Source organism: Megalobrama amblycephala, linkage group LG17 (assembly GCF_018812025.1).
Source record: "Megalobrama amblycephala isolate DHTTF-2021 linkage group LG17, ASM1881202v1, whole genome shotgun sequence".
NCBI classification, from domain to species: Eukaryota; Metazoa; Chordata; class Actinopteri; order Cypriniformes; family Xenocyprididae; genus Megalobrama; species Megalobrama amblycephala.
In genome coordinates, this window is record NC_063060.1 from 27,354,406 (window position 1) to 27,360,024 (window position 5,619).

Consider the following 5,619-nt stretch of genomic DNA (forward strand, 5'->3'; position numbering starts at 1 on the left):
AGTTTCACTGTTAGTGAAATGGGTTAACAGAGACTCTACGTTCTCCTCAAGACTCTTCATACATCTTTAAACACTGGGCTCTTGTTACCCTGCCGGATTCATGCTTGTTCCCTTCAAACTAATTTGGGTCTGATTGAAGGCGACTAATCATTTGAGTAGGAAGGCCAAGCCAGGCCTAACAGACTCATGATACTTGAGTGTTTACGCTGAATGGCCAACAGGGCCATTAATATGTAAGTAAATGAACTCAGTTAAGTGTGCTGAACAATATAGTTAGCTTGATCCTTAAAAATCTATTCTTGCATCCATGCATAATCGAGTGAGGGGTATAACAACATGACCCAGAACATCTCATCTCTGCTTCTAATTCTAACCGAATAAACATGCACAAAGCAAATTGTAGGCAAACACTTTTTATTCACCCATTTAGTTCATCTGAAATACATGTTTTTCCTCACTTTTAACTAATCCAAAGTGTCAAACATTGTGCGCTTATTTTAAAATACTCATCTGCATAAAGGACTAAATTACCTGATGTTCCCAATCTCCTGCAGAGGATGTTTTCAAGTGCTGCCTACGCAAGAGTCAGAGTGTCACCACTGGGGACAATGGATATAATAAAACTAAAAACACATTGCATAACATGGGTTGAGGTCATTGGCAGACACTGTGCAACCATATATGCTTTATGAATAAAGCTAGTTTTTTTAATATATATATTTAGCATATATATGCTATGTATGTAGAATCAGGGCATAGTAGTTTTCAGAGGGCTATGAAACCAGTGACTGACTTTGCTTCAGTAGTCAAATCATGTCAAGTGACATTTATGTATATAGCGCTTTATACAGATTGTTTCAAAGCAGCTTCACATTAATAACAAGGTTATTAATAGGGATAGTTCAAAAGGGATAGTTTACCCAAAAATGTAAATTCTGTCATTATTTACTCACCCTCAAGATGTTCCAAATCTGTATACATTTCTTTGTTCTGCTGAACACAAAAGAAGGTATTTTGAAGTAGGTTTACAACCAGGCCGCTTTGGGGAACCACTGACTTCCATAGTAGGGGAAAAAAATACTATGGAAGTCAATGGTGCCCCAGAACTGTTCAGTTTCCCACATTCTTCAAAATATCTTCCTTTTTGTTCAACAGAATTTTTACTTTTTAAGTGAACTATCCCTTTAATGTTACATTCATCAATTATTAAAACACATTTAATTTCAGCTGTAAATCAGCTCTACAAAAGATCCCTGCTTACAAAAATATGCTCTAAGAATGTTTTGCTAAAATTCCCATAAAGTTAAGAAAATGTTAATTCTGAAAGCATTCAAAGCATCCAGTTTTTTTTTAATGTTTTAAAATGTTTTATCTTACATTTTACATTCCATTTTGCAGACATTATGGGAATGTTACTTTTGAATGTTCTCTGAACGTTCTGAAACATTTAAAAATGTTAGACGAATGTTCATCTAAAACATAAAAAAAAAAAAAAACTATTTATAGATAATACTTTTGTGCTAACATTTTGAGAACATTATTAAAGTACGGAAGAGGATTAGAGCCAAGCAATAATAAAAAAATAAAACCATCTTGAGATTAAAGTTGTTAAATTACGAGAAAGAACTCATTAAATTTCGAGAAAAAAGTCGAGATAAAATGTTGAGAATAAACTCGTTAAATTACGAGAAAAAAGTCGTTAAATTACGAGAACAAATTCGTTAAATTATGAGAAAAATGTCGTTAAATTTTGAGAAAAAAGTCGAGATAAAATGTTGAGAATAAAGTCATTAAATTACGAGAAAAGTCGTTAAATTACGAGAACAAATTCGTTAAATTATGAGAACAAATTCGTTAAATTATGAGAAAAATGACGTTAAATTTCGAGAAAAAAGTCGAGATAAAATGTTGAGAATAAAGTCATTAAATTACGAGAAAAAAGTCGTTCAATTACGAGAACAAATTCGTTAAATTATGAGAACAAATTCGTTAAATTATGAGAAAAATGATGTTAAATTTCGAGAAAAAAGTCGAGATAAAATGTTGAGAATAGTCATTAAATTACGAGAAAAAAGTCGTTAAATTCCGAGAACAAATTCGTTAAATTATGAGAACAAATTCGTTAAATTATGAGAAAAATGACGTTAAATTTCAAGAAAAAAGTCGAGATAAAATGTTGAGAATAAAGTCATTAAATTACGAGAAAAAAGTCGTTAAATTACGAGAACAAATTCGTTAAATTATGAGAACAAATTCGTTAAATTATGAGAAAAATGACGTTAAATTTCGAGAAAAAAGTCGAGATAAAATGTTGAGAATAGTCATTAAATTACTAGAAAAAAGTCATTAAATTACGAGAACAAATTCGTTAAATTATGAGAACAAATTCGTTAAATTATGAGAAAAATGACGTTAAATTTCGAGAAAAAAGTCGAGATAAAATGTTGAGAATAAAGTCATTAAATTACGAGAAAAAAAGTCGTTAAATTACGAGAACAAATTTGTTAAATTACGAGAACAAATTCGTTAAATTATGAGAAAAATGACATTAAATTTCAAGAAAAAAGTCGAGATAAAATGTTGAGAATAAACTCATTAAATTATGAGAATAAAGTCATTAAATTACGAGAAAAAAGTCGTTAAATTATGAGAACAAATTCGTAATTTAACTAATTTGTTCTCGTAATTTAACGACTTTTTTCTCATAATTTAATGACTTTATTCTCAACATTTTATCTCGACTTTTTTCTCAAAATGTAACGAGTTTTTTCTCGTAATTTAACGTGTTTATTCTCAACATTTTATCTCGACTTTTTTCTCGAAATTTAACAACTTTAATCTCTAGATGGTTTTATTTTTTTATTATTGCTTGGCCATAATCCTCTTCCGTATTAAAGACCAGATAACCCTAAACAAACATTCTATTCAAGTTAATAGAAAAACATTTGTTCATAACTTTAAGAGAACCTTGCCAGAACATTAGCTATAAAGTTCTGAGAATGTTTGCTGTTAGCTGGGATAATAAAGTGTCATTATTCAGCTCAATTTAGTTCAATTTTGTTTCAATTCATTTAAATAAATGTGTCACAAAGTCCATCAATTATGACACAAGTTCAGTTTAGCTATAAGCAGCTCTACAGAAGGCAATAGTGCCATTATTTCATCAAGTCAGTTCAACGTAGTGTTGTCAAAGGTACCAACCGCGATATAAGTGGGTACTGAAATTTTAAATATATGACACTTTGAGCACTGTTGAGCAGATTTGTAAACACCTCTGATTGGTCTTTGTGGTCACATGCTCATCAGATATGTCTGTGATTGGCTACAATGATCAACGCTTCAAAAACATGTTGTAAATAGACATCAATGACGCTCTTCACCGAGCACTTACACAGGAACGTTTGAAAGCAGACCATCCGCTGACAGACGCCTGCCCTCTCCCGCTTTTAAAGCGCTTTCAAATTCAAACACTCCCATGCGTTGATCATTGTAACCAATCACCGACATATCTGATGAGCCCGTGGACACAAAGGCCAATCAGAGGTGTTCACGAATCCGCTCAACAACGCTCAAAGCGTCACATTTTCAAAATTTCAGTATCGACTTGGTATCGCGGTCGGTACTTTTGACAACACTAAATGTTCATTCAATTCAGTTCAATAACAATATCGATGTTACAAAGTTCGTTTCATTATCCTGCACTCATTCGATAGTGTCACTGCAGTTAAATCGATAATATTACTAAATATTAATTGTTACTTGCCATTTCTTTTTAATCAATTGTGAAATTTACTAGCAATTTCTGAGTGAAAATTGTTTCTACGCCTATTTTTTTTTTCAATGCATAAAATGTTAACAGTGACAGTGATGCAGTTCTTCTTTGTAAACAACTGTGTCATTCGGCTAATTCAAATTCAGCAGGGACATCAGCTGTGTTTGCTTTGGTATAGTTTTTTTATTATCTTTTCCATATTAGGAATGGAAAGGTCATCTTCATTCTGCCTCTTTAATGTAGATGCGCTTAAGACTGATGATCAAATCCACTAATGTGTTTATGAAGACGTGCTGTGGCACATTTTCACAGAGGTTCCTGTACTGTAGCAGGCAGATGAGTTTGCCCATTTTGACTGATTTGACTTGGAGCTGGAAGGGAATGTGTAATGAGTCTTCCGCCGTCAGGACCCAAGACCATCCACAAAGGCCCCGAGTTGCCATAGGGATGGCATATCCATGGCAACAGAAGGAGCCGGGGGTGAGCGGGATTAACACCAGTGAGTTGGGTAACAAATGACGTTAACGGGTGAAGAAGAAGAAGTGACACATTTCCTGTTTGTGTGCTGGGGTCCTTCAATACTGTCCTGTGTCTTTAAGCATAAAATTCAATTTAAAAAAATATATGTTCACTAGACAAAATAACACCGAGAGGAACTTATGTAAGAAAAATTCAATTAAGTTAGGTAACTGAAATGAATTACATCAGTAGAGCTAATTTTTTTTGTCAGTTCAATGGGTGGTAATTCATCCCTGAGACATAAACATCTTACGTAGTGTCAGAGAAGGTGCAAATACAACAGGCTAATTCGTTTACACCATTGAGAGTAAAATTAAATCAGAGCCATAGACAAAACATAACTCAGATAGAAATATCTTTTATAATAAAAAATACATTACAACATCATTGTAAACATCATGGCAGATGTCAACGTATAAAATTGACAATAAAGAAAAATGACAAAAATCTACTGTGTGCTGCTTTGGGCAGTTCAGTGTGTGTGTGCCTTTGTTTGGAGTATTGCTGCAAATAGAGATAATAATTGTTAAATAATTCAGAGCAGTAATTCATTTCATCACACATTATGACTTCATTATTTCACACAATGTGTCAGTAATGGGCAAAGCAAAGCTGAATAACAGTAGGCCTACATTAACCTGTTCAGAGTGTAAATGTGTGGCCAACAACTAAAATACCAATGCACAGTTTTGGGCAAACAAAGTGTATATTTTTAATATGAAATTTTTACAATATTGAAGCCAGACTGCACTAAAAAACTGTTAGCGTGATGAATAATTCCATCAAAATGCTGTATGAACTATCAGTGTTGGGGGTAACATATTACAAATACCGTAACACGAGTTACAAAACCAGATTACTTTTTCAAGTAACTAGTAAAGTAACGCATTACTTTTAAATTTATAACAAAATATTAGTTACTTTTAATATTAGAGTTACTTTTTTAAATAAGTAACGCAAGTTACTCTGTTTTCTCATTTATTGACTGACGCTTCTCCTGTCGCCATGTTGAGAGAAATCGGCAGTGAGTGCGTTGTGGCGTTAAGGCTTTGTGTGATGGTTATTGTAGTTCTAGATTAAATGTGAAATGCAAACTTAGAATATAACGCAAACCTGCAATAATTAAATATGTTAAATAACGCAAATATACCTTCCCCCGGTTTCACAGACTTTTTTCTCTAGATGCACTTTTTTTCCCTTTTTTTTAAGAAATATTTATAAAAGTTACTTAAATGTCCTAATTAAACTAAGGCCTAATCCTGGCTTAATCTAAGCCTTGTCTGTGAAACAAGGCCATAATGTATTCAATCTCACTTTTTAACCATCTT